Source organism: Vicugna pacos, chromosome 1 (genome assembly GCF_048564905.1).
Source record: "Vicugna pacos chromosome 1, VicPac4, whole genome shotgun sequence".
Classification (NCBI taxonomy): Eukaryota; Metazoa; Chordata; class Mammalia; order Artiodactyla; family Camelidae; genus Vicugna; species Vicugna pacos.
Window position 1 is genome coordinate 91533997 of NC_132987.1, and position 24278 is coordinate 91558274.

The 24278-nt window shown below is 34.3% G+C and overlaps 1 protein-coding gene across 9 annotated transcripts in view; it reads right to left on the bottom strand.

Moving 5' to 3' along the window:
* CADM2 (cell adhesion molecule 2) overlaps nucleotides 1-24278 on the bottom strand; it is a 489482-nt gene that overhangs the window by 217384 nt on the left and 247820 nt on the right. For 2 of the 9 annotated variants that reach the window (XM_072967476.1, XM_072967453.1), the window contains one exon: nucleotides 14282-14360. The exons of the other annotated variants lie outside the window; for them this stretch is intronic. The gene's annotated coding sequence lies outside the window, so the exon portion shown is untranslated. The remainder of the gene's footprint in view (nucleotides 1-14281; nucleotides 14361-24278) is intronic. 9 annotated transcript variants of the gene reach the window in all.

The following is a 24278-nucleotide window of genomic DNA, read 5'->3' on the forward strand; positions in this document are numbered from 1 at the left end:
CTCTGAAGGGGGAAAAAAAACATAGAAAACAAAAACTTCTTTTAAGCATAATGAACCCCACCTAAGCCCTCTTAGGTAGACAGGCCTCTGAAATGGAAAATATTTTATCTTCCTTTCCTGGTCCAGTTTCCCTTGCATTAGCATCCATTTTAATAATACCCTTCCAGTGTTATCTCATCCCTCATCCATCATTAAGTCAGCAGTAAATAAATGAAAAATGCAATTAACCTTAACTGAGCATTCACATATACTAGGCAGTATTCTAAGTACATTTTCTTTATCAATGATTGATTTAATCTTCATGCCAACCCAGCCATCATCTCTATCTCGAAGATGAGAAAACTGATGCAAAGAGACCTTAAACAATGTGCCCACAGTCACACAGCTAGACAGTGCAGCAGGCAGGATTTGAACTTTTGCCTTCGGTCTTGAGACCTCAAGTGCTTAACCAGAGAACTGCTTTGAAAATAAAATGACCTTAATTCTGATTCAATGGCTGTTATAAAAGAAACATATAGCTTGCAGTCAAAAATGTCTAAGATGCAGTTAGACCTTTTACATCTATTTTTAATAAAGTGAAGGAACATCTGAGATTCAAGGAAAAGCAGCGATGTGCTCAAGCCAGCTGGCTGACTCCAGCTCGTGAGGTTTAGCTGACTGCAGGGCCTCTCCCTTCACACTCAGTGACAGAAGTCAGGAGCGTGAAACTGACCACAGTGGGAGTATTCTCACCGTGGTAACTGGCTTACAACTCAAGTCAGTGTTTTCTCCCACGGAGCCAGTGGTTAAACATTTACAGCACAGCACTGAAAAAGCCATCCTTAATGCTTTTTCTGAGGGCTGTTACATACATTTTCAGCATAAATAAGGTTTTGCTGTTGTTGTGTCTGAAAGCCAACAAACTCTCTCCACTGCAGTTGAGTTCTGTTTTTGAAGTTCTTTTTCATCATATTTTGAGTCTCTTCTTTAATCATTTTTTTCCTTTTTTCCTCCAATCACTTTCCAAACAGCCATTTTCCCCTCCCACATAACAATTTTCCAATAAAAACCTTTCAAATAAGCTCCTCTTTTCTCTACTCTGTGACCGTGATCTTGAACTTCTAGTCTTTCTTAGGCTGCTGAGTTTCTCTCTAACTAGCATCAGTGGCTGAAAAACATTTAAGTCACTGTTAGTAATTACATGTAAATAAGTTGCTAATTTACTGCTGTGAAAGACAGGTTAATGAAGAATGATTTGTCAATATTTTGAAAAAAAATAGCTCTCCTGACCCTGTTTTTAAATAGCTGTCATTATTCCTTCAATGTTTCCATCTGTCGTACACTTAGGGAAAGATTGGTTCAAACCTTTCCTTGTCTAGATTAGCAATTACCAAGTTCAAAATCAAATGAACTGAATCTTGGCTTCTGTTCACCTCAATTAGTTAAGAGTTGTCTTCCCCTCACACATTTCATGCACACCCTCCTGTCTGACCACCAAGAGCCTAGCACATGTCATGCAAAGAAACAAATTTTAAGATTATGGCCACCTCAACCTTGGTGACAGGCTGTGATGTGCCCGTTGTCACAGAGAAGCAATAGACCAAACAGTGAAGAGAGGTCTCTGAAGCCAGCAGTATTGTTGAAAGAGAGCATACAGGTGAAGATCATGCTTGAACACCGATCCCAAAGCAAGGCTGTTTTCATAAATGGCGTTATTCAAGCCTTGCTATCTCCTGAAAGGATGATAAGTGGAAGCAATGGTTTTGTCCATCTCTTTTCCTGTGCTAAAGATTAAGTGTAGGCCACAACAGTGGATCAGTGCACACTGTGCATGAGTGCTTACTTAGTAAAAGCAATAATCACCTGAGATATATCTAGACAGACAGGCAGAGGTTGAGGTACTGAACATCTGAGAGGGAGTGACAGTCAGTGACTTTCCAGGGTTAATGATCAAATTTTGTGGGTTATTCAACAGGAACTGAGGACCTCATTATTTTTTTCTTCCTGAAAATGAGCAAAATTTTCTCAAAGGAAGAACCAGATTTAAAAACAGTGAATGGGAACAAATTAAAGACAAGATTTGCAGAGAATTTAAGATACAGTAAAAAAAAGTGTAAACCTTTCATGAGATAGAAAATGCTGCGGATTTTAACCCTTTCTGTTGAAATATATGAGAAGTAAAAACTGTCAACTCAACCTACAAAATTAATTCAGCAGAGGTGTTGACACCTGAACCAAATGGCATACATAATGTTTTGCTTTGTTTTAAAATAATTTTGTGTCCTCGCAAGAACGCTATTTTACATGTAAAACAGTGATCTCATGTTAAGGTTCTCCTGTTTTGGGTATGAAAAGCCCAGCAGCCAAATAGATCAGTAGATACAGAATAGGTTGAAGGTTCTTAAATATAAACCTCAACAAGAAATGACAGAAACAGGTAATTCATTCTTGAAGGAAATACAAAGATAGCCTATTATTATTCATGGTCTTCTCTTCAACTCTTCTCTGCTTTGTGTTTCTCTCATCTCTTCTCTCAACTGGTCTGGGGTATTTACACAAAAAAACCCTGCATTTTAGAAAGTTCAAGATCATTCTTGTTGCTTAGAGTCTAAAAATATATCTAAATGCACACACAGCATGCTATTACTTCCACTAAATTACTGAAGGCATTCTTAACAAATAACCTTCTAATGTGAAAGTTGTGGCTCAGTAGTTGTGTGGACTGAAACACATATTGCATACTAAAGCCTATTGGTTTGAAAAGCACCAATGTCATTAATGCAGGCTGATAATTCTCAAGAGAAGTCCGATGAATGTTCCGTCATGTGAGAGGGGAAATTAGAGGGAAAATTAAGGCTGATAACCAAGTGTAGAAAGTTTCCACTTTTGGAATGCCCCTTTGTTCTTTCAAATACTTAAGTCTCCTACTCATTTATTTATTTATTTTTTGCCCATTTCACTCTAGCTTTTAGGTTTGTCTAAAAAACAAACCATTCTGTTTTCATAGTCACTGTGTAGCTCACTTGGAAACAATCCAGTAGTTTTCCCAGAGGTCCCTGGGTCTGCTATGAGTTTCCAGGAAAACTTGTTTTTTTCCACATTAATTTATTTTTCTTTGATTCTACTCCATCCTTTCAGATTCAGCGTGTCTTTTAGAGTGTAACACCTAGTATCCACCTCCCGTGCCCTCCCCTGCCCAGCCACTGTGGAGCACGGCCGTCCATCTGGTGCTGCCTGCCAGTTTCCATAGAGACAGGAAGTACTGTGGAGACCTGTGTTCCATTGCAACTGCCAGACCAAGGCAGGGAAGAAATAGAGCTGGCGGGCAGTGGGTCTTACAAGACCAGGAAAGGTTGGAAGGGCTCTCTCACCCTGATATCAGTGTAACAATGCCAAACTGGCAGCTTCAGCAGTTACAATCCTGTAGACTAGATTCTTGTGTTCACTATGGCCATTGTGAGTGACCCATTCTGCTCCCAACTCCTGGAGCAGAAACTCGTCTGTACCCAAAGGTTGGCCCTACTCTTTTGCTGGCTTCTGATCCATGACAAAAGGCTCTTTCAGATTTACAGTGGCTCCCACAGCTTCTGACCCAGAGAATCAGAACTCTCCTATAGAAATTTCACTTTTTTCTCTTTTCCAGAACGTGGTAATAGGTTTTCCTGTGTACTCACAGTAGACCAGGGAACCTATGGGATAACTATTGGGTTGTTTCCAACTGACCTACACTGTGACTGTTGAGTAGGTGACCCATTTAACTCCGTAACATTCCATCAAGACTAGTTGCCATTTGCTGTGTCTGTGATAGGATTTATAGTTAAGAGTTGATTTTTGATTATCAGGATCAGGGCTAGCCCTGGAGAAATTTGCAATATGGGTGAAATATAACATTAATGACTTCTTTTGCATTTCAAAAGTGTTTTTGTGGGGCTGTATACCTCAGCCTTTTGTATTATAAATATTCCCACCACAGATATTCTTTCTACATAAAGTAGATTTCTCCAGTTTCTTCCGTTGATTTTATATTGCTAAGCCACATCACAAAATGTATGTTTTCCCTAAATTACAAAATTCTAAGCTTCAGATAATACCTATAAAATCCTAGGAATCACTGTTTTATGGCTGCTTTATGTTCTTGCTTAGTGGTTGATTTGCTTGAGCATGTTTTAAAACATCTGATTTTTAAAATTCCCATTGTTTTTTAACTGTATATGCACAAAATCAGTTCTTTATATTCTTAGCTTTTTCTTTTCTGCTTATTATCCTGCCAAGATGCATAATAAACAGAACTGTTTACATACCACAGACCTGGTGGACTAGATTAAATATACCTAGCTTTACTACCAAAATAGAATTTTATTTTAAAAAAAACATTTTTTGGTTTTCATTAATTTATCTATATTTAATTCATTCCCTAACATGGCTTTCTCTCAAAAAATTCAAACAAGATTTTCTTGAATGAAGCCATATAAATTTTTAAGGGAAAAGTGAACTTGATGAATTGTTCACATTTATATTCCCAATGATTCTTTCCTTCCTATACAAATAAATCTTCAAGTTTGTGAGGTAGAAGAACAAAAAGCAAAGGAAATAATTTTTAAATGAAAAGGAAACTGTATTTCTTGTAAGGCAAAATGAAAGAATAAGAGAATTTTCAAATTATTTCTGTAACGTCAAAACACACTTACGTTGTAACTAACATGTTTGCATAAAGTTATTTTATCTTTCTAAAATACTGTTTTCAGGGTGAATGAGCAAGACCTAGAACTGACTAGCTTTACTTGCTAACTTGATGAACAGTTGAGAGGCAGCCTTCCATAGAAAAAAAATTTATGACCACAATCACAGTCTGGTTCACAGTGAAGCTCAATCACGTAACTAAATTCTAAACTGAGATGTCAACCTGGAGGAAATACTCCGGAAAGAAACACACAGATGGTAAGACTCTCCTGAAGACAGGGTGAGTCATATAGAGCTGAGTGTACAATAATCAATCTTCTGGAGGCAAAAAAAAAAAAAAAAAAAAAAAAAGGTGGACTAGGTGGGACATAACTATTTAAAATTGAAGTCCCTGGGAAAAACTTCAACCTGATACTACTGAAAAGGGAAAAAAAAAATACAAATAGTTTTGTTTTAGTCGGTAGGACTCATAAGAATGATATATTTTTAAAAAGCAAAAATATTGAATTATAGTACACTTTAAAGTATTTAATAACCTCAAGGAAAATTAAATTTCTAGTAACATTTCTAGGAATAAGTTAAATGAAAAGAAAAAAAAGAAAAGAAAGCAAGTATCATTAAATCCTAATTTCAACTGCATAATTGTTTCAAATATACAAAATACAACTAGCAAAATAAGGTAAAGACAGGGAGAAAAGTTATAAATTCAGAAAATGTTAGGAGTTCAATCTAGTTTTCACACAAATTCTTCCTAATCCTAAATGAAAAAAAAATTATACCAATTCTAATTGTTGCTTAATATATTGTTGCTAGTTAATGATTTAAGTTAGATGTAGTAAATATACGTTGGTAACATCTTTCTTTTGGATTGTACCACATCTATGCATGCTCTGCAAGCACAAAATGATATTGACCATCTGTAATTGCCTTTACATTAATATTCTTTTCATCTATTATTCTCTGTAGAAAATTTAAATAATTGCAATGGTGTACTGAATAGAAATACACATACAAAAGAGTGACATAGATGCCTGGATTATAACTCTTTGGATTCTGCGATGCAATAAAGAATTTTGAGGTGAATTTCACACAAGATACACGTAAGAAAAAATGTGACTGATGTCAAACATATGTCATTTAATCATGTATAATCAGTTCACATTAGGCATATGAACTATATATAATAGAAAAAACACAGGCCCAAAATGTCATCACTTGGGCTAAAGCCCAGGATACCAAACCTAGATTTAATACCCTAACTAACTGTAGTTTCGACCTTCCCCAGAAACATAATCTTAATTAACCAGTTTGAAATTTTCTGGTCAGCACCAATGAAGTCTTCTGTCACGTGGGCCCTCCCCATCCCAACACCCCCTAGAGGAAGAAGAGGTGACCTACATGATGAAACTGGTGAAGTTCCCCTTGCCCCCAAAGAGCCTAGCCTAGAAATAATCCTTCCTATAATTTTACTAACAGTCTTCCTTGCTCCACCCTTCTTCCTATAAAAACTCTCCATTTTGTACCACCCCTCAGAGCACCCTCCTTGTTGCTAGATGTGATGCTGCCCAATTCATGAACTGCCTACTAAAGCCAATTAGATCATTAAATTTACTTGGTTAAACATTGTTTTTTTAACATGTTAAACATATATTTTTAACAATATACATATATAATGTTAATGCTTTCTGAAACTTCTCTTTCCATTTGGAATGGCTTTTGCCTATGAAATATACTTCCAAGACATTAATTAATTCCACAAATATATGTTTTCTGCCTAGAATATGCTTCACATGGTAGGTGCTGGGGCTACAACTGGGAGCAAGGTAGAAATGACAGAAAGTTCTATCTTTAGAATTACTGCCTAAAGATAGACTGTAAAACAAGAAAACATAGAGACCCAGTGGGAACGTCTGACTAAAAAGGTGTTGCTATTTCAGGTGAAACCCAAATGAGGAGAAAGAATTACCCATTTAAAAATTGCCAGAGGACAAGAACGTTTGAGAGGGAGCCAGTAAGTCAAACAGTAATTAACTGTTGTTAAAGGTCCTGAGCCAGAGGCAGCAAAGAGGCTGGCTATTGAAAAAACTGGAAAAGAAAGAAAGAAAAGAAGAAAAGAAAAGAAGAAAAGAGAAGAAAAGAAAAGAAAAGAGAAAGGAAAAGAAAAGAAAGGAAGGAAGGATGAGAGAGAGAAAGGAAGGAAGGAAGGAAGAAAAAGAAAAAAACCCAATGCATCTGGACCTAGAGAAGCAAAAGATAAGATATGAGATGGCCCAAGGTGAGGTAGGAAAGAAGGTTAAGGCAAAGCATGGCAGGAATTTTATATCATAATAAGGAGCTTGTATTTATTCTACATGCAACTGTAAGCCATTCAAGGAAATGCTGTGACCCAGTACACATTCTCAGAAGATAGTATTTTTTCTGCTCATTAATCATTATCCCTAAATCAAGAATTTTTTAATCTCAGAGATGAATCACTGTAAAAAGTCTGTTTACAGTCAAGAACCCTACTGAGAAAATATCAAAGAATCCATGAAATCAGGGGGATTTATTGTAAAGGTAATCAACCTCTAGGTATTTTTTATTTTATACTGTAAATAACCTTCCAGTAAATGAAAACCCATATTTACTGACTTGAACTTATACTAAAACAAAATTATTACTCATATTTCCACATAACTCCTACTCTTTGATAGAGGATTTATCCCTTCCCTCCACTCTCAAGTGTCATTGCCTTGAGAAGATTCTTGTTATTAATAATGGAGGACTTCCATTTTAGTGTTTATTTTTAAAGTTGCAATAGTTATCTGGGAGAAAGGAAAGTCTTGCTGGTAAACTATCTGTGATATAAATATTATGTTTAAAACAGTTTTCTTTTTCAAAGATAGAGTTCCCTTAGTGGATAGCAATACTATGCTATCAAATAAATAATGAGTTCCCAAAAGACAACAAAAGTGAGGTAGAAAGACATTTGAGTTTTTTCCTGTGTAAGAGTACATTTTATAAACTTTATAAAATAATTCCTCTGACTAATATCATAAAAATAAGTGTTTTCTTTTCCAATAACTGAATTGTCATGCCCAAGGCAACCACTGTTATATAAATCTGAGACGTGTCAAAAGTCCTTGATAGCACAGGCAGAAACAAATCACTTTTCATTCTGCCTTGGACCTAGTGGGCACATATTTATGAACATGTGAACACTGTGTTCAAAATGATATCCCTTTAATTATTTAAGTGTTGATCAATATGCAGTAACTTATGAATCTACTTGCAATATTCCCCAAAGAACAAGCTCCCTTTTGAAAAAAAATGTAATAACACAGTGGTTAATAGGGTGTATTTTTCACTGTTTGATCATTTCTGAATGCACAAAGATTTCATTAATGTTGATTTCACCCATCTTGTCCATGTTTACATGCTTTGATGTTCAAGTCCTTTGTAGTGCCACATTAGATCTAGGGGAATATTGCCCTGTGAGAGCAAGGGGAAACTGCTGTGGGAAAACATTAAAATGAAACTTGATACTTTGTATAGATTTGTTCAGATAACTTAGCTCAAATAATTATATGAATTATATTTTTGATTAGGCAGAGAAGGAAATTAATACCATCTTCTCATATCCTTTTTGGTGGGTTACTACATCTTTAATCTGTTAATTAGAATATTAGAATAAATTGAAGTGTTTTTAGTGGAAATTATCAAAATTAAACTTCAATAAAATAAACTGAGGTGGAATTTTAAACTATCTCATCTAGTTTCTTAAATTTGAAGGATGTTTTTTCTGGAGAGATGGTTGCAAAATGGTATCTGGAAAAAAATACATGTATCCATAGCAAAGCTGATAGTCTCTTCACTATAATGTTGGAAAGAAAAGATTAGCAGCTGGTTCTGGGTCTTTTCTCTAGTCTCAGGAAATCCTAAAAATCTGACTTTGGTTGAATCACCTTTGCTATTCAAGGAATCCATGGATGTATACTGGATCTATGTACTGGACTAAGCACCTACATTTCACTGTCAAGGTTATCTATTGAATAATAAATGATCAGTATTGACTAGATATATTTGTACTAGAGACTGGGAACTGATGACACAGTCCTGAGAAGGCTGTGTGACTAGCAAGGCATAAAGCTGAATGGACACCAGAGTGGAGGCTTCTCTGAGGTGAGGCAGCTCATACCAAGTAGGTCTACTCTCGGGTAAGGAGTGACTGATCACATTCAGAAGCATTTCAGGAAGTTACAAAGCCTCTGCTAAACGTTGACATCCCTGAATCACTTGTCTTGTGACCTCTGGGTAAATTTGATGTTGGATAAATCTACATCAAATGTCTCATGGACATTATTGTGTATATATGAAACCAAAATTGTACTGCTGCTCTAGCAAAGTGGGCACTGCAACGGTAATATCAGATTAACAAAAAAACATTTCTGCATAGCCTGTCTGCTGAAGTAAAGGCTCTTCCTACAAGAATAATCACATTATTCATGCTCAAAACTGTTCTGATTTGTATTGTTTCCTGTCCATATCAAATTGGAACTAAATACATTATGACATATTTCATGAATTCTATATATAATTTATGCAACAACTGATTTTCACTTCAAATTCCCAGTCATATGTTTTGATAGAAATGAAACCAAAGATATGTGCTATAGAGACAGACACATAGATTTAGAGGTGTAGATATCTTTCTCTTTATGTATTTATGAATTGTATTTGTAAATAAAAATATATATATTATACTGATTATATATTATTCATAGTAGCTGATTCATCTCATGGCTCAAATTTAGATATCTACCAAGTATTGTGTTTTTCAAAATTTGTAATAAATAAGTGGAAGGTATAGATTTTTCAAATGTCAGACACTGAATAGAATGAGCTACGGACTCAAAGTGCAATTGCAAGAAGTTCCAAGGGGTTGGGATATTGGCAGCAACATGGAAATGAGTGTATACTTTTAAATACAACTACTTTCAAAATGGAAAATATATGTGTATGTATATTCAAATCAATAATTATACTTAGTAACAATTCATTAAATTCACTTTGGGGACTATAATCCCAACTCTTACTATTGGAATCATTGACCAACTAATTTTAAAGTTACCTATAAAGACAACAAACTTTTTCTTATTAAGAACAATGATAACCAACTCTTCCAGTTTAAAGGTTAAATCTTTTTAAGGAAAGTTTTAAATGTGTGGAATCCATCATTACCCAGAATATCTAATTAATGATAAAATGATCCAATAAACTCTACTATTTGTTAGAATTTGAATTTCATTACTACCAAACTCATAACTTACAATACCATGATAGTTACTTTAAAAAATATAATGCTTGCTTAATGAGGGTATTTTGACATGTAACGTACTTCCTTATTCTTTCTTGATTAAGCTTGTGTAGCCCCAGGGCACAGGAAACATCGATTCATATGGCAGGGTTGATAAGCATCAATTCTCCCTGCTGAGTGGGCCAGCAAGCTGCTTGTGAATTCAGCAGATGTTTCTACTATCTGGGCCAATGGAAACCTTATGGACCTTTTTTCCTTCATCTCCTCCCAGAAGGAAATGTTAACACAGCAGAAATTTGGACACACGCCAAATAGGAAGCAGAAGGGTTGGTAGAAAGTAGGGTACATTCTTATGCATAAATAGTGGTCATCAGTGGTTTGCATTGACTGTTAAGCCATTTTTAATGGCTTATTTTTGTACCTTTGCTACTTCATTTAACCAAACCCCTACCAATCCTTCTATATATACGTAACAGTGTTTATCCTAAACATGTAAATCTAATTCTTGAATATGCTAGCTGTTTCAAGATACAAACAAACAAAAAATCTGAAATGTACAAAGTAGGAAAATTACTGATTTCTAATGATTTTTTCTTATAGAAATGGAAAAATCATCTAATTGTAACTTGCAGCTTTCTAGACTTAATTTTGTTGATGTCATGTTAAAAAGTAGCAATAACAGGCCCAGTTTTGATAAAAAATTTTCAAGAAAAACTACAGTGTTAAGCTTAGCACTCTACTGAATATCATTCATATTCAGTTGAATTTTAAATATACTTTCTGAAGAATGCAATTTGATTAAATTCATGTTGCTGTTCCTCATCTCCATCTCCCCACACTCAACTACAGTGACCCAGTTGAGTGCCCGTCAATTTGGTATCATTTAGATTTTTATCACCCACGTTCAAATTTTGTATTTTAGAATTCTGCACTGTCTCTACACAAGTTTTCTCCGTAATCGACACACAGATTTAAAGGAAGAGAACAGTTTTTAAAAGAGGTAGAGCAGATTTCTTAGATTCTAAAACTATGTATTTCCTCCATGTATTATAACACAGCAGGATATATTTTCTGCTGACAAAGCGATTTTAAAAAGTTAGGAAAGAAAATTTAAGAGATAAATAACTTAATATTGGTTGATTTTCATCTATTCTAACATTATTTACTGAACACCTGCTACAAGTAAGGCATATTAAATGCAAATAAAAAGAAACAGCTATAAGCATAAGCAGACAACATAGTATAACAATTGATGGGCATTGTTTCAATAAGCTCAGCATTACCAATGTCCTATGATACATTCAGTCAACTCCAAAGCTATACTGAGTGGCTGCTGGGCAGAAGCCTAATTTTCATTTGTTTCCATGATTACTTTAGAAAGGGCATGTCATTTTGAGCTAAGTGGCAAAGCATTTAAGTTGCTAAAAATAACGTTGGCCATATTTTAAAATGCTTCCTGTGCATACCATTTATGATAGGTGTGATTAGAAAAGACACTCACACTCACATGAATTTCCAATGTCAAATATTTAACAGTTTTCCCCTCTTGTATTCTAATTATCAGAAACTTAATTTTAAATTCCTTCAAGGATTTTGTGGGTATTACTTAGCTTTGTGAATGAGAATAGAAATTCTGGTCCTGAAAGCTGGCAAACACGGCCATGATACAGAGGCACTATAGAGAATTAATTTCCTAGAAAAGTATTCTTTGCAAGCTGTGCAAACAGTCTTTGGTTAAACAAGGAATCAAGATGATGGAGATTTTACATCTCAGTGAAACAACCACAGACACAATTTCTGGTTTTTATAATGAAAAAAAAAATCCTTAACAAATAGACCATCTTTTCATTCACTATATTATCTTTTAGAAGGAAGACTACAAAAACCTTTCAGAGGCTCAGAATTAATTAGGTAACAAATAAAATAAAAGAATTAGCAGTAGGCTCATATCTGCATCATATAAGACAATCAGAAATTGTGTGTGTTATGAAAGAGACAGTGGCCTATAGAATCTAAGGAGAGAGAGAGGCATTTAAATTCATATTCCAAAATGAACAAATCATTCCACATCTAATTATTGGGGTTTAATAATTCTAGCATATATTCATAATCACAATTATGTAAGTTCATAAAATTTTCAATCATTTCAATATTAAAATAATTTGAAGTTTAAAAATAGCAGCACAACTTAAAGACCTATTAGATGAAGGACAAAATGGGAAAAAAAAATTGAGAATGACCTTGGGTCTCCAGATAGATAATAGAATAGATGGTGGTGTCACTAATTAAGATTTAGATACAAAAGGGAAAGTAGTATATCTGTTAAATTTTTCTGTTGAGCAAATCACCCCAAAACATAGTGGCTTATATCAACAACCATTTTTATAGTTCATAGTTCTGTGAAGTGGCAATTTGTGCAGAGCTCCAAAGGGCACTTCTGATTTTGAATTGTGCTGCCTAACCTATCTATGGTTGCCAGTGTTCTGCTTTTGGGGGCTCTGATTCTGGGGGAAGGCTGGCTGTCAGCAGGGGTGACAGGTGGTGACTGGGCTTTATTTCATGGCTCTTAGGTTCCAAGAGTACAACCCAATCAGCAAGCACATTTCAAGTCTCTTCTTGCTTTAAGCTTGCTGTTGTTCCACTGCCCAAGTCACAGGGTCAAGCCCAAGGGCAGTGCAGATAGAGACAACCCAAGGGAACATGAACAAAACAGCATCCATCAGATGAGGAAACTGAAGTAGTTGATTACTGAAGAGAGAATGATACATTCCCAGGCAAGAGAATATTTTAAGAATTAAAGATTTTTGCACCTCAGATGTTGGAGGAAAATCAAGTTTATAAAAGATCAGAAACATGTCCATGGGGACTGACCATCAATAGGTCTTAGGGGCTTTGTTATGGAGAGATTAATTTAAAACATAAAAAGAGAAAGCAGAATGCAGTGTTTTAGGAAGTGAACAAGAGGTGATGAAGTGAAGATATTAGGTGTAAACAAATCTTTTCAAGAAACTTGACAATAAAGAAGATTTCACAAAAGCTAAAAGAGAGTACAGAGCTTGAGAGAGATTTCTGTTGTTTTACTGTTTAAGATTTCACATAACTTAGTAGCATTAATGTTATATAAACATCACCCATCACATACTTATTTTTCTTCATGAGAGCATTAACAGAACTTAAATTGAAATAAAAATACAAAATACTATGAGAGTATATAAGAGTATACTTACACCTCATCTAACATTGCAAATCTGTCTTAAATAATCTTGATCTTTATTTTGAGAATTTTATTCATTTTCAAGTGCTATAAAAGCCCATGAAATATTCAATATTTTTCTTTATCATATGTTGGTAAAAGGCTATTGGCTCATTACATATTACTTAAGTCTTTTACATCTTTCCCAATCCAATCATTGTTAACTGGCCATTGTACTATTTCCTTTCCTTCTTGAAATAAATAAGTAAAGAAATCAAACAGAAAATATAAGGAAATAAATGCAGTTTCTCACTGACTAGTAATCCGAAAAAATGTACAACTTCTATCTGATTTTCTTTACACAGATGATGGAACATGCAACCCTATGTATACAAGTACAAGGTGTGCATATTAAAATGAGATGGGATGTAACATTGGTGAATTTATCCACTTTGATTTTAAAGTTTGCTTCACAAAGATTGTTCATCATTTCTACATGGTCCAGACTGCCTTCTATTGCTACTCTGAACTGGGACATTTAAGAAGTTCTCTAAACTGCTCTGCCCATAAGTTAGATAATTTGAGATAAAGTTCTTACTAACACTGAGTTTACACACTTATAGGAAATAACATAAATTGTGGGAAGATGCTTCAAAAATTGGATTTCACTTTAAGTCAATCATATTGAAATGAGAAAGGGTAAGAAGGTATAAAGAATAGCAAAAGAATATGGGTAAAGGTGCAAGAAGAGTCAACCATGAAAATGAGTCTAAAATATATAGCAAATATGCTCCATTCAACTAGATACACTGGAATGTCATGAGAAGAATATCATCTAAAATCTATTTATGAAAATGATAATGCTGACATACAAAATGAAAAATTTGCATAAGCAGAAGAAAGAGAAAGAAATATATGCATATTTATGTACATCTCAGAAATATAATAAGCAACAGATTTGAGATGGTTTAAAAGGAAACATGAATAAATAATGTATAACCTGATTTATACTAGAGGAACAAACAAACAGGAATGAATTAAACTGTGATTCAAAGACCGTATCAAATCAAGTCATATTATTTAACAAAACTTTTAGGCATATCAGAGATGTATCCTGCTTTTTAAATACTTACCATATTACTAAACTCATGTGTGATTTCTCTTTCCGTTTTAATGTAGAAATCTTTGATTAAATAGATAAAATAAGTATGACTGCAAAGTAAAAACAATTACCAATGAGTGTTTATGTAAGATATATCAAACATTTTGTTAAAAATAACTTCCCATTTTTGTTGAAAGAGCATTTCTCTAATGCACAAAAATATAGTTCCTTATAATAAAAATGCAGAGATAATCTCAACGTGTAATATTATTGTCATCAGCAATATAAATAAAGATAAGTAATATGTCTAAAAGTACATAGCTAGGGGATGGCAAGATAAGAATTTCAAATTCGGTCTTTTATTAAATAATTTTCTGTTCACCTCTCCACTCAAAAACAATTTGTTCAGAGTCTACTGTATGCCAAACATTATGACAGGCATGAAGTTGTTAAATATTAAAAATGAAAATGATGATTTGAGTTTAGTAGTGTACATGAATTTGAGACATCCTAGTAGAGGTATTTCATAAAGAGCATTTGTTCTTGCTTTCTCTCTCTTGTACTCTAATGTTTGCAACATCCTCATTTTCAGTTCTTAAATTGTGGCTACCATGTCTTTTTATCATAAAAAATTAAAGATGTATTTTTCTATTAATACATTTTATTTTTTTCAATATAAGAAGACAGACAGAATCAACATAGTTTTTTTCCCATTTAAATTTTTTAAAATAAATTGCAATTAATTAAATAAGCACGTCATTCTTTTACTGGGATAAAATAATGAATGCATAGTTATTTTGCTTTGAAAAACTCATTTGTACTTTAATTACACAACAAAATGGAATTCTAGATATTTTAAAAATTGCTGAAATATAAGCAACTGGCTTATATATTGATATGCGCATTAAAGTAATTTTCTAGATCAGCGAATTCATGTTAGAAATAGTTGCCTTTACTAAAATTACATTTCTTCTTTTGCTCTAAGAATCCTTTAATAAAAATCTTCTATTTTTTAAATTACTGAATTATTTTATAGGTAATTTAGTACCTAATAACATGTAGACGTGAATGGATTTATCTGAATAGCAACTGTGTGTTGGAGCATGGTTTTCTCATAAGTGAGAGCATAATTCATTTTGCATGTCAGTAAGTAAGTTTATTGTATCAGATTGCATGTAACTGAAATAATGGAAGATCAACCTCTAGTCATCTTGTAACACACAAATTCACCTAGTGTTGCACAGAGTCTATATCACAGAGTAGAATTTAGAGGAAGCAAAAATATCTAACAGCTAAAGAAGAGAAGTCATCATAGACAAATGGAAAGAGCAGTTTATAAAATTCTGAATAAAAATGATTCTCTTAATAAGGCACAGTGAATGGATTTTATTTTTCAGGTTTATGAAGCTACAATATCATCAATATAATATACATCATAATCTGTTAAATGCTATGCAAATTTTTTGAACTATGCCTTTAAGACCTGGGCCAGGAACTACTATATTACTAATTCCTGCATTAACAGAAACAATGATAATTGTACTAATTCATTATACAAGAAAAGGGCAAAAATTTTTAGATGGGATAGTTTTAACTGTTTTGCAGAAAAGTCAATGTACTAATTTTTAAGATTTGAAATAATTGACAGAAAAGTTGACAAAACAATTTTGGCGAATGAGCATTCAAAGGTTTGGGTCTTACCAATACGTGACACTAAAGTTCCTTATTGCTCTACATAGATGTCTCCTTAAGTAATCATCTGCTAAACATTCTATTTCTAAATTTGAGTTTGTTTACACCTTAGTTTTAATGTAGGTTTATTAAAATCACTTGATAAAATTTTGATAGTGAAGGACTCATCATCATTATGATGTATGTGCATGTGTATGTGCTTCTGTGTATAATTATATGTATGTATTTAAGTGTATTTTCTAGATTCAACTGGTAATAATTTAGCTATACATGTGGAAAAATTTAATGAAAACTTAAATCATTTTTTAGTATCATGAAGATTTATAACACTAAGGCTGTAGGGCTCTTGGCTATTTAATATAAACTATACAGTTGTGCTATTTTCCCAGTTTTTTTTTTTTTACAGCCTTCCTTATCCTAACAATAGTAACTAACATTATCCAAAGTTACTGTGCCACATGATTTTATGTCTGACTTAAAGATGATCTATTGAAATGACAGTCTTCATTATCTTTCAGGAAAATAAAGATTAAATATGAAACTTTAAAGAAAACATTTTCTAATTCCAGAGCTTTTCTTAGTATAAAAGAGGGAGTAATCAGTCTGGTTGCAAAAGACTGAAAAAAAGGTTTCATGAGGATATATTTTTACAACTGAAGGTATAATTAAGAATGAGCATTAAATAAAATACCCTTTGGGATTGTTGTAAAATGAAAACTAGTTCCTGAATATCTTTACATTAAAATGCATCTTTGTGTATGCTGTTTTGTGTATGGTAGCTGTACTAACATGTAAAAATGTTTCATAGAATCTTCCTCTTTAAACCGCTGAAAATAGTTGTTTTTCTGTTATTAATTGCTTCTGTCTTATGACAAGAAACTCCACCATGAATAATACTGTATAAAATGTCTTTAGGACATTCACATTAAATTTAGAACATCCATATGCATATGAAATCAACTGAATATTTTCCCTTGTCCATTTAAACGAGGAGACTATACATGTGTTTATTGATAGACAATGCTTGGCAAGTGTTCTTAGACTCTGGTACATTTTCAGATAGACACACAAAATTCCTTTTTTTTTTTTTTCTTGAGAAAGCAAAAGGATGTAGAGGAAACAGTGGTGTAAGGCTGAAAAACACAGCAAAGAATTTAATGAGATTGCAAGAGCTACATACCGAGTGTAATCAAAGGTAAACAAGTTCCACAAATACAAGATAAATTTCAAAACAAGAAGTATCAGCCTCAAAAACTAATGTAATGCTTTTCTGGCTAGGTAGAACTTTTTCCCTTTAAAAGGGAAATATTTAGTCTGTTACAGTTAATAATTTAGGTATTACTTACAAGAAATTATACATCTCATCAACTTTTAGTCTTTTTTGTTCATTTGATACATGTTTATACATATTATTTTAGCACTTACTACGAACAATGTCTCATTCTTTATGTTAGGTATCAGAAATGATCAAGGTTGAAACAGACATTAGTCCTCATTCAACTTCAAGTTTGGGGAAATCAAGGACATTAAACCAATATACAGCAATCTCCAGTCTTTCTCTGAACTATACCCTATTTGATTGATCAACTCTCACATATCAGTGTGCCTGACAACATTTCCATTGGCTAGAAAGTTAATTACTAAGTAAATTCTCTGTAAGTGATTAATTCATAGGCATATTTGACCACTTAAATTAAAAAAAAATTGATATGTTGAATATAGAAACAAACAAAAGGCTTTTTAAGTGATCATTTCTCTAATCTGAAAATATATGTTTGATGATATCAGTGCTTCTGTTGAAGGGTTAAGTGGACTAAAACTAGCATTTAGTGTTATTTCTCGTCCAGAGACAGCTAGCCATTTATGAAAATGTTCCTCTTCCTCTTCCTGTCCTTACGGTAGATTGCACTGCCCATTCTACTTTTCAATTTTAGTGTGATCATATGGTTGAATGACAAAGGATTGTGAGCAGAGGGGATTATTTTGTAGGCTTGACCTACCAAAAATTCCCACAGCACTCTGCTATGTCCTCCTCTCTTTCTAGTTGACTGAGATAGCCTCTTAAGGCCTCTTTTTTTTCTTTAGAGGATGACAAAGCCCTTGGTAGCTTGTTTCTATGAACTTTCTTAATAAGGGCCACACCTCAGATCAGGAACACTCACCTCAGATCAATAGGTAAACAAGAAAATAAAAGTACATTGACTATGCCACAAATAACAAATGCTGGAGAGGCTGTGGAGAAAAGGGAGCCCTCCTACACTGCTGGTGGGAATGCAGTTTGGTGCAGCCACTGTGGAAAACAGTATGGAGATTCCTCAAAGGCTAGGAATAGACTTACCATATGACCCAGAAATCCCGCTCCTGGGCATATATCGAGAAGGAACCCTACTTCAAAATGACACCTGCGCCCCCATGTTCATAGCAGCACTATTTACAATAGCCAAGACATGGAAACAGCCTAAATGTCCATCCACAGATGACTGGATAAAGAAGTGGTGGTATACTTATACAATGGAATAGTATTCAGTCATAAAAACTGACAACATAATGCCATTTGCAGCAACATGGATGTTCCTGGAGAATGTCATTCTAAGTGAAGTAAGCCAGAAAGAGAAAGAAAAACACCATACAAGATTGCTCATATGCAGAATCTAAATAAATAAATAAATAAATAAATAAATAAATAAATAAATAAATAAAAAACAGAAACAGACTCACAAACATTGAATACAAACTTGTGGTTGCCAGGGGGACGGGGAGTGGGAAGGGGCAGACTGGGATTTCAAAATGTAGAATAGATAAACAAGACTGTATTGTGTAGCACAGGGAAACATATACAGGATCTTGTGGTGGCTCACAGCGAAAGAGAATGTGACAATGAATGTATGTATGTTCATGTATAATTGAAAAATTGTGCTGTACACTGGAATTTGACAGAACATTGTAAAATGATTATAACTCAATAAAAAAAAGATTTGCCTAACCCTCAAAAAGAAAAAAAAAAAAAGAACTGAGTTAAAAGTAATGGGAAGCAGCTTCCCAGGCCATTGTGCGGGCAGGGGTCACCCAAGCAGAGGGCTACCAGATGCAGCGGCTGAAAGGAGCCAGGGAACAAGGCTCCTCTAAGACAGGTGCTTGCAGCAACGTGGTGTGAAGAATGCTGAAGCAAAATCATGTCAGGTACTCTTAACATTCAGAACCCTGCTCCACAATCAGTGAACAAAAATACCTGTGGTTAGGACCTGAGAAAATAAACTTCAAACAAGTCCCAGGGATGATCTTCTATGTACTATATTGTGAGAAGGATGATTTCCTCTTCTGGTCATGGACACCCACCATAAAGCCTCAGATAGAGAAATTGGACAAAAGCAGATGAGGTAATAAAAGCAATGGATGTGTAACAATGAAAAAAAAAAGTACATAAACTATGTTCAAATCATCTTCTGGGGTCTATTTGTTAGAGCATCTAGTATTGCCTAACTTTCATCAAGGGACTCATCTGACAAAAAGACCACATTTTTCAGCTAGAAAGAACAATGAAGATGAGGATTTGGAGTGAAGAGTGAAGAAAACTGGAAATGAAAACAGACCAAAAGGAAACCTCATTGCTAAACATTAAAGACTGCACTCATAAGAGATGAGAGAAAAATGAAAATCTGGTTTCTAAACCAAGATAGAAGTGAAATGTAGGTAGATACTTGTAGACCCTCAAGAGGATTTTGTATTTTGAGGTCTGCGTAAGCATCCTCCTGTCTTAAACTGAGCTTCTTAGTTTATCCCTGGATATCAGTCCCCTCCCCCAACCCCATACTTCAAAAAAAAAAAAAAAAAAAAAGAGAGAGAGAGAGAGAGAGAGAGACAAAGAAAATGTAGGTTAATAATATTCCCTAATGATGACTCATTATTCATTAGCCCTTTGAAATTCTGTAATGAACTATATATTCATATTGGTCACCAGTGTCAAAGGAAGTACAATTGAGCTAGAAATACACAAATTCTTTTCTGAGAAGCAGTCTGTGTGTTCATTCATGATTTATATTTAAGAACTTATGTATTCTATAAGTTCTCCTTAAACACATACACATATGAGACAAAGGCAACATACACATACTTTCCACACACATCACTTAAATATAGGCTTAAGTAAATTAAAGAAAATTTCAATATTCAAATGCAAAAATATCAAAGCTAAAAGTGACTGGAAAGAGCTTTAATGAAAAAAGAAACAGATCAGTTAACACTACGAAAGCTCTCTTTACAAATGAATGTGTGTGTCTTATTTGCACAGGTTTAAAACTGGTCCAACTTGTTTTATGTTTCATAAATGATTTGGTTAGGAACCATCCTGCTAACCTCAACTTCACTCTCTCCCCATGATATTTCCACTTGCCTCCAATAGTATCAGAAGTGTACAGATCCTTTTATCCATACATTTTACTCACACACCAAAAAAAAAATAATATATATATATATAATACTATACCAGCTTGTAAAGGTTCAGTGCATTTACTACCCCGTTTGCTGAAAAACCTCACCTTTCTTGATTTGTGACATTCTGGTTCAACTTGGAAAGAAACTGAACCAGTTCTTTCTGATCACTGACAAAACACTCAGAAAAGATCAAAATCTTTTCTTCAGCTCATTATAGATCAGCTATCGAGATAGACAGAACATAAAGAAAGACAGGTATTTCATTTTGGAAAAAAATGCTTTTCAGAAGTAATTCTATCAGCATGCCATAAATTTCTGTCCCATTCTCCATTTCTTTTTAAATATTTACCTGCAAAGGAGGAGCCCTTTTTGGATTCCTTTGTTCATTCTCACCTAGCTCTCTTCTTCATTTTTTCCTAACCATTTTCTTTAAATATATTTACAATATTTAAAAGCATGTGACATTAAAGCATAGACTCAAAAGCTGAGGCCAGATTAAAAATATTAAGTATGAATAATACCAGATAGACATATATTTTACTCAAATAACTTATGGCACTTTATAAGCAAGCTATGTTTCTCCCACCCAGACTGTACAAGAATACTAATTTCTAGAATATTCCTTGAGATGCTTTTCAGTTCTTTTAAACTTAAAGTACTAAAAACATATTCTGTTAATTCACTCAGAGAAAGAATAATTTTTATCCTCCTTCTCTAAAAAGAGATAAGGATTGATTGATGGATTGACCAACAAGTTTAAGAAGTTCAGGAAGTGCTATTATCCCAACATGATAATTATTTAATGTTACTGAACCAATGAACTGTAGCCTATGCTTCACTGAACGAAATGTTATGGTCTAATTTAGATTGATAAAGCGTTCACTTCCAGGGCTCACACACCTTTGCTAGAGGAATTACTGTTTTCTAATTCATAAAAAATAAGAGGATTGGCTTGTTCTGTATGAGAAAGGAGTTAGCAGAGCCACAGAGGAACATATTGGAAATGACAGCGATCACGGAGCACATCTATCACAGACCCTGAAGCCCAAGCACTGCATCCCTGCACTGCTAAGTACAGAAGTTAAACACACTACATCCCTGCCCTTACCATGCAGCAGATTACCAAAGTGTACAGCCAAACAAGTCTAGATTCAGGGCTGTGGAAAACCATTTGCTGGCCTTAAATGAGGGAATCAACAAGAAGGAAATGATCCCATTTAGTGGAAAATAAGGAATTAGAAAAGATATGCCAGATATTACAGTTCAATGGCTTTATGTTTCCCATTATCTGTCATCCTCCTGCCACTTTTATCTGGATAAGACTTTCACATATTTCTAGAACAACAATCACAAAGCAAGCTTCACATTTCATCTTCCTATCACGTAAAATTATTTTATTTGGGGCTTCGATTTTAGTGGTTTGTACAACAGTGTGAAGATAACTTGAAACTTTAGTCTCCTTCCCAAATAAACACATAGCATTGGATTTTCATCTAGAAGTGACATTAGAGTGCGCAATTTTACTCTGTCATGTTCCAGATGAGAACACTGAGGCCTCCAGAGGTGAACTGATTGCCACTAGGGCACAGGGAGTCACTGGCAGACTCGGCAGAGGAACGAGTTTCCAGCTTCTCAGTCCAGTATCCTCTCTCTACAACATTCCATTGAAAGAGGCTGCAGAAAAGCTGTTTTTTTAATGAATCACATATAAATTCACAGTGAGCAAGTACATTTCATTTGAACTTGTATTTTTAATTGAGCTATCAATATTTTATGTCCTAGGAGCAAAATACCAAAGAAAGTTAATTGCTACTTTTTTTTTTTTCTCTTTTCTTCTCATTGTATTCTGAGCACTGCCATGTAGATGCCACACACTACTGCAATTTTGACTCACAGGAGAAAATCAGACAAAACCAAGCATTGCTGTCTATTACAAAGGAAATGAAGAGGCAATTCCTGTTAACGTGTGAAGTATTAGATTAGTATATAAAATATCTAGAAGAACAAACTAAGCATGGAAGGCACAGCATTTTCCTCATAAAATATGTTTACATAACTTTTATAAGATAATCGATTGTATGACCTATGGTTATCTGGACAGGAAAAAGTTTAGAACATTTTAAGAATATATTTTAAAATTCTAGCAGCAGCAGAGGCTTTTTTGGGCCTGTAAAATTCTGAAACGTTCAAACTGCGTCTGCAATGTCGCATGCAGTTTTGGGGAAGTGGAAAGTGCTACAAGGTCATGGGTGGAAGTAGCACCACTCTCCTGGGTGAAACTGACATCTACAGCAAGAAGACTAGACATCAGGTGATAAAGAAGAGATCCCAACAGTCCAGCCGGCTGCACGAAATTTAATGACAGAAAACGAGCACTGCGGCCACCCTGTAACTTTCATTCCTTCTGATCAATAAACATAGGCACAGTTGCATATGGTACACAATTAAGCATATTGCTTGGAGCTAGATCATAAACATGAAGACACAGTTTTACATTTTTAAACCCCCTCTTGCTTAAGCAGACTTTCTCTTTTCACTAAGTGCCTTTGAAGCAGCCATCCAGGTCAGTTATATGTTGGGAGCAGTGCTCTATGGACTAGTGCTCAGTATTAACACAATCAGCCATTAAGAAGTTACGAGCACGTCAAGGTAAATCAGGTAATATATTTAAATCATTAGATTAAGCTTTAAGGTGGCCACTAACAGAACTAAATATAATTTGAAAATGTTCACTTTATGGTACATACTTAGTTACTAGCGCTAAAACATTTGACACCTACTCATTGGGGTAATGCTTTGGATATACTTCAAGTAAGTTAAAAAATATGATACCCTAGTAGATGTTCCATATAAATATTTATTGAATCCATTTGTTGCACTACCTTCACTAGTAGCTGCTAATCTATGCCAAAGAGGATGGGCAAAATTGAACACATATTTATTGAATGTAATACATAAAGAGAGAACATGGACTAGATTTTAACACATGATTAGAGATACATTACCAGACTGAGTAAAAAGTTAGTGTCTATTCTTCTAGTACATGGAAGCTCCCATTTCAAGGAGCAGAACACTAACAGAACCCAGCTACCTTATTCTTGGATTAGTATTCCATATCCATCTGAACATCCTAGAATTAGGGTGAACATACTTCCCAGTTTGCCTGGGATAATCCAAGTACACGCCGGTGCCCTGGCATGGATGTTAACAGAGTCTCCTGTCAGTCTCAGATCTTCCCTTTTGGTCAGACATGTCTGACAGCACATATGCTCCAGGTACATTATTTATACAGCTGGTTAGCTGGGGAATTGGCTGCTGCTTACAGAATTAGGGAGGAAATGTCAACATTTTAAAGTAAAATAGACAAAATTAATTCAGAAATCACCCTCGTGATTATTTAATATTATCATTGTTTATGTACTTCTGTTCAGAGTACCAAACCAAAAGGCAGTAAGAACTGAGGAAGATTGCATCTTAACCCAACAGGTCTATGGTAACTTGTCTGCCAACTAGATACCATTAATTGGTTCAGGAACTATGCACATTTTTTCCCCTTTTGTTTAGATATAAGGGATATTCACTGAATATTCATGCTGAAAGAGAGTGGAATCGAAGGCAATCTGAATACTCTGTTGGAAAGCACAAATATTGGATAAAATTTCCTAATTCATGGATGAGTGAACAAAACAAAAGCATAGGTACGGTCTGACTATGAATAGTAATTCTTCTAAGATGACAATTTCCTAGCAATATACTCAATCAGACACAAGGAAAATATTCTTACTGAAATAAGAGAAGAATGAAACAAGAAGAGAACTCTATTTATAGAGTTATATGAAAAATCAAAAACACAGGATGAAAAAAATGTATAAAATAAGAAAGAAATGCAAGATAACTTTACAAAG